At 35.6% G+C, this 6,995-nt stretch overlaps 1 protein-coding gene across 4 annotated transcripts in view; it reads left to right on the forward strand.

Annotated features, from left to right (window-relative positions):
• Ces5a (carboxylesterase 5A) overlaps positions 1-6,995 on the forward strand; it is a 118,824-nt gene that overhangs the window by 109,868 nt on the left and 1,961 nt on the right. The window lies entirely within an intron of this gene.

The following is a 6,995-nucleotide window of genomic DNA, read 5'->3' on the forward strand; positions in this document are numbered from 1 at the left end:
GCACACTCACCTCACCTGGGCTAGGACTGGGTCTGGGGGCTCCCGGAACTCGGCAGAAAATCCTATTCGGCAGTCGGGGTGGGGGAGGCACTGCAGAGTGGTGGGGGGCAGCCCAAGGGGCTGGGAGAGGGTCCGGCCCACGCTGCGCCTGGGCTGGGACTGGTCCCGCTGGCGCAGGTTAGCAGGAAGCTCTCTGCACACTCACCGGACCTGGGCTAGGACTCTTTCATGATATTGTGTAGGGACTTAAAGTTCACCTTATCAGTACTTGATGAGAAATACCTGTTCCATGTTGTGCTTAAGATGTTTGATATTCAGACAGATAGTGTGCTTTAGCTCAATATCCTAGGTTGTATGGTAATAACAATAATCTTGTCTTCTGGGTGGTTAACAACCTAAGTTTGCAGACCAAAATTAGAGAAAAAGGAGGGCTGCAAGGAAAGCCAACATTTGGCCCTAGATTTCCAAGATCAATTAAGACTTAGGACATATTAAAACTTGTACTGTAACATCATGTAAGTCGGTAGTGTCCCAAATTTTCTCATCAAGGAGATTATGGGGCCAAAGAAGAAAGTGATTAATGATGTATAGTATGCCTAAGGAGAGTCACATGGAAAGAAAACATTCTCTCAAGCTTTCACAAAGAGCACATTGGCCAAGCAATGGCCATGACTCATCCACATGGCTGACACTGACAAAGGTTCTACAATCTGAGGTACAGGATCTCAGGATAAATCCTGAGGGGATTTCACTGAACTTATCAGGCCCAAAAGCTACAACTCTTGTTGCATAGGTCCTGCTTTACCTTGGTCTTAACCATCCAGCAGAAAAGTATAAAAACGAAGTATAAGAAGTAAAGCCATGGTGTTATGTTGAGCTATAGGGGACTCAGATGAACAATTTCTGACATTGTCAGTCAAGCGGAAGACCCAATACTAATATGGATTACTGGACTCTTTTAGAATATTTTACTGAGTTTACACACCTATAATGTTCAAATAACAGAACTTATCAAAAAAAGGGGATACAAATGAATGTCCATTTTGTATCTGTGTATTCAAAATGGTTAGGATAGATATATAGTTACATTCTCTTAATGGATAGAGGGATTTGTTGTAATAGTGTTTGTAAATAGGATATCATGTTCGCATCTTGTACATCAATTAACCACTAGGAAGAATTTATACAATGTGTTAATTATTGAAACTGTTCTACCAATTAAGTTTGAAACTATCTCATTGCTATTTGTTTCTCAATAAAATTATGGAAAAAAATAAAGATCTTTTCTAATAATATTAAAACGGAAAAATGTCAAATGATACTTGTTTTCACTAAATAAAGCAATATGAATTTCACAGTATTTGATGTAATAGATACTGTTGTCTTCAAATTAGGAATTCATATTACCAGATATATGCATGAAAAATTGGATGAAAAAATAAAGAGAAATATATAAGAAATTAGGGAAAGAAAGAGGAAACAATTGAAAAAAGGAGACAAAACAAATTAAATATTATCTGCTTGTCTTCATAGATCAACAGAAATCCACAGTACAGTTGTCAAGAGAATCCTGTATATATACATTAATATATATTTCTGATAGTTTCTCTCTTGTTCTGCTCAACTCAATAATTCCTTCCTTTTGAACAGGTTCATTCCCCTTTCCCAGTATCTATTGTACCCTTCAGATTTTATTTTTTCTTCCAAGTTCCTACACTAAGAAGACAGTACGATGTTTGCATATGTGGGTCTGATTTCTTTCACTTAAGATTGTGGTCTCTAGTTTTTTGCATTTATTGGTAAAAGCTCGAAATTTATCTTTTTTTTTTTTTACCTGAACGTTAGTACATTGTATAAAATATCACATTTTCTTTATCCATTTCTCGGTTGATGGGCATTTGGGTTGCTTCCAAAACTTAGCTTTGACAACACTGCTATAAACATGGGTGCCCTTATATTTCTGTGATATGATGTTTTTAGTTCTGGAAAAATATCCAGGGGGCTACAGTTGGATTGAATATAACCTCCAATCCTAGTTCATTTGAGGCATCTCCACACTGATTTCCACAGTGGTTGTACCAGTCTGCCCTCCCACCAGAGTGGAGAGGTGTTCTGTTTTCCCCACAGCTCCTCAAGCATTTGCTGTTGCCTGACTTCTTCATAATAGCCATTCTTTCTGGGATGAAATAGAATCTCAGTGTTTTTTTTTATTTTGCATTTCTTGAATGGCCAATGATTTTGAACATTTTTTTCATATATTTACTTTCCATTTGTATTTCTTTATCTGAGAATTGTATATTCATCTCAGATGTCCATTTTTTGGATTTGGACCTTGAATTTGTTAGATACTGAATTTTGTAAAATTTTTTTATATGTTCTAGGTAGGAGATCTTTGGCAGAGTGTGAGTTGGCTATAATTTTTTCTCAGTTTGTGGGATTTCTTTTTATTCTGTTGGAGATTTCTTTTTTTGTGTGTGTTTTGCTTAGCTTGCCATGGGGACAAGTCTCATGTGGCATGTGGTGCCTGGGATTGAACCACAGTCCCTGCACTATCCTAAGCTTGTCAAAGCAGGCACTTTAGTCTGCTGAGCTATTTCTCTGGCCCCAAAATTTCCTTTGAAGTGCAGAAAGTTTTTAAAATGTATAAGATCCCAGTTCTTGATTCTTGGGGCAAGGGAGATGGCTCAGTAGAATAAGTTCTTGTCTGGCAAGGACAAGGGCCTGAGTTCAATCCCTGGTTTCACCAAAAGAAACAAACAAAAAACCCTCAAAGAATCAAAAAAAAAAAAAAAACCCAAAAACTGATTACTGATTCCTTGAAGTTTTTCCAGTACAGTTTGCTTTTTGATCATGAACTCTCTAACTATCCTGTTCTTATTTTATTTACTCATCCTCAAAACACAGATAATGACAGTATTGCCTTCCTGGGTATCATGAGGCTGTACTGGCACAACTTCATAAGGCACACAGTGAATGCTTAATAAGTGTCACTGTTCTTACTCAGCAGCTATTTAAGGAGCCTGTGCTATGTGATGGTATGTAGACTCTGCAAAATGCAAAAAATAAAGAATGTGTGTATCAAAGGGTTAAATTCCTTGATGTTTAAAGCTCCTAAAAGTAATAAAAAAACCCCAACCTGATCCAAGATAGAGTAACATGTGAACACACAGTTTATGGAAAGGAGATACAGTGATTTTTGAGTATACAAAAATCCACTCAATGTCACTGTCAGCAAGAGAATTGTAGACTAGTCTTGGTCAGGAGATCCCTTGTCATCAATCAAGGATTACAAGGACAATGTATTTTAAACATTGCATTGCATTAGGTAAGAGAAACACAAAAGTTAATACAACAGAATCTTTTATCCACACTTAAAATGTGTAGCCTTTAGTGTGAGAATTTTATTTTTAGGATTCTTTGTATGATTATACTTCACACATGTAAAAATATGCAAGCATACTAAGCACTGCTTTAACCAACAGAAGACTGGAAATAATATAATTGAATATTAGATGCATACATAACATGAATATAATTGAATATAGATATATATTTAAACTAATATATATTTATAGGACAGAATGGCAGCCTTATAGATGACAATGTAGAATCATCTTCTCAATATAAATTCAGTAAATAAAACCAGGATGTAGAACATGTCTTGAATATATTGCCAAATGTGCAGAAAATTGTCCACTACTTGTACATACATGTTCAGCCTACTGTAGGGTAGAGTCCTCAAGAAGTTGGAGCTACTTTCCTTTAGTTCAAAAAATAGACCTGGGCATCAGTGGAATAGAATAGAAGATGCAGAAGCAACTACAAGCACACTCAACCATGTTATCTTCTACAAAGGGGACAAACTTGATTACATTAAGAAAGACAGTCTCTTTAACAAATGGTGCTCAAAAAACTGGCTCTTTACATGCTGTAAACTAAAACTTGACTCAGGTCTATCACCAGGCACTAAACTAATGTCAAAATGGATTAAAGATCTAACCAGCAAAACAGAAACACTAAATCTCCTGGAAGAGAACATAGGTGGAAATGTTGAAGACATAGGGGTAGGCAAAGAGTTCATGAACAAAAATCAAACTGAACAGGAAATACTTGAAAGAATTAACAACAGGGACCTCCTCTTATTGAGAGGAGGTAGATCAAAAACAATTACCAACAGAGCAAAAAGATAACCCACAAATTCAGAAAACAATATTATCTCATAAGCACTCAGACAAAGGTCTTCTCTCTAGAATTTAAAAAGAACTGAAAAATATTAGGACCCCCAAATTTAAAGACCTAAAGTAGAAATGGGCATCTGAGATGGATACACACTTCTCAGATGAAGAAATACAGGAAGCAAATAAATACATGAAAAAATTCTCCACATCACTAGCCATTCAGGAAATGGAAATTAAAACAACACTGAGGATACTATCTCATCCCAGAAAGAATGGATATCATAAAGAAATCAACCAACAACAAATGCTGAAGAGATTGCAGGGAGAAAGGAACATTTCTCCACTGTTCGTGTGAAAGTAGACTGGTGCAATCATTATGGAAATCAGTGTGGAGACTTCTTAAAAAACTAGAACTGGAAATTCCATTCAATCCAGCTATCCCCTTACTGGGAATTTTCCCAAAAGAACTGAAAGTATCATATCATACTGATATATGTGCAACTATTTTAAAAGCAGCACAATTTGTGATAGCAAAATCTTGAAAACAACCAAAATGACCAGCACCTGAGGAATGGATGAAAAATATGTGGTGTTTTCATACAGTGGTGTATTGTGCAGCTATGAATAAACATAAATTCAAAACCTTCATGTATAAGTGGATGCAACTTGAAGGTATACTCATAAATGAAATAAACCAGATCCATAGGTATAAATATTGTGTTGTCTCTCTAGTGTAAGAACTCAAAAGAAGAAATAAAAATTGAAAAGTATAGCACAGTTAAATGGAAAGTGAGAACATAAGGATTAAACAATGAAGAGAGAGAATGGAGAAAAGTTAGGAAATATGGCAGGGACAAAACTATACATTTAAATAAACAAGATGGTTAAGATGATGGTCCTAAGAATCTCCATCAGGTGTTTGAAAATAACAGTTAATGGGTAGAATTCTCACCCTGACTAACTATATATGCTATCTGTGAACTAATCTACACTGAGGACAGCAATGTACAATATTAATACTATGCCTGAAATAGCTATCACTCTGGTCTTCTAAATGCATACTGCTTCTAATATCATCTCAATTATTGCTATACTGTTTAAAGTAAATGTTTGTAAAAAAAGATTATAAAATAAAACAAGGGACAAGAAAAAAAGTCATACAATTGTCCTGCTACAATGTTGTATGTGGTTTAATTTTTAAATTTCTGTGTATAATGTACAATTTTTATGTCAATTCTATTGGGATTTAAAGTTTAGAATATCCATGGTTGTTGGAAAATAGCAGTTCCATGTTATGTATAAGATGTTTGATATTCAGACAGATAGTGATGTTAATCCCAACTGCCTCTGTAACTGGGTAATAATATAATTAAACTTCTCAATGTTTAAAGACTAAAGTTTGTAGACAAAAAGTGAGAGAAATAGAGGGGCTACAAGGATAGCCAATATTTTGGCCCTAGCACTTCAAGGTCAGTGAGGATTCAGGACATAAGAAATCCTGTGCTGTGACATCCTGTAACTCAGTGGTGTCCCAAATTTTCTGATCAAGCAGATTATGGGGCCACAGAGGAAAATGATTGATGATGTATAGTGTGTCTAAAGATAGTCACCTAGAGAAACAAACATTTTTTCAGGATTTTACAGAGAGCAAATTGGTCAAGCAGTGGCCATGACTCATCCAGATGGATGACACTGATGAAAGATCTACAAGTTGCTGTACATGGTTTCAGGGTAAATCCTGAGGGGATTTGATTGACCTTGTGAGGCACAAAAGTTTCATTTTTAGTTATATAGGTCTTGCTATAACTTGGTCTTAACCATCCCACAGAAAAATAGAACCATGAGGTATAAAAAGTAATGCCATATTAATATGCTGAGCTGTAAAAGACTCAAGTCAACAACTTCTGACAACTACCAATTCTGCTAGTAATCCAGTACTATTATGGACTATTGGACTATATTGGATTATGTTGTTGAATTCAAGTACCTACAATATTTGGACTGGCATCAAGTGTGAAAATGTCCTTTACATACTTCTCCTATTATAGCTTCTCCAACAGTAATGGAACACCCATCTCTGACAAAACCAAACAAAATAGGGGGATATAAATAAAGGACCATTTTGTAACAAAAATATATACGTATATACAAAATAGGATAGAGATATAGCTACTTTCCTTTAGTTCAATGAGAAGAGAGGTTTGTACTAATATTGTTTAGACAAGATATCATGTGTGCATCTTGTCCTCTGAATAACACTACAAAGAGAATATGGAATGTATTGTTATAAGTGTCTTACTAACCTGTTTTGAAACTGTTTCATTGATATTTTATTTTCTCATTAAAAGTAATAAAAATAAAAAAGAGAGAGAGGAAAAAAAAGTTGGAAACAATGGCCATCTCTGAGGAGGTAACTGGTTTTTTTGGAAGTAAATAATGGGAACATAACTTATTTTAATTAGATATTAGAATTAGGCTATCTCCCTGCATTTTGGATTTTGTGTTTAAATCAGTGTCTTAGTTTCTTTCCTCTTTGAGTTGAAATACCACCCAAAATGAAGAAGGAAATGTTTATGTAGCTCATGTTTGTAAAAGTTTCAGTGCATTATAGGCTGGCTCCAAGGAAGGGTGATGTAGCAGCCACCCATTGGATGACCAACAGCTCACAATGGTGGAAGAAAGCAAAAGCACTAAATGAGTGTGAGTCAAGCCTCTTTATTTCCCTTATATTGTATCCAGCCTACTACAATTCAGGTGGTGCCAATCCAATCAGTGGTCTGATCCAGCAACCATCCACCCTTAGTTCCAGAGTATTTA

Source organism: Octodon degus, unplaced genomic scaffold, assembly GCF_000260255.1.
Source record: "Octodon degus isolate 3935 unplaced genomic scaffold, OctDeg1.0 scaffold00011, whole genome shotgun sequence".
Classification (NCBI taxonomy): domain Eukaryota; kingdom Metazoa; phylum Chordata; class Mammalia; order Rodentia; family Octodontidae; genus Octodon; species Octodon degus.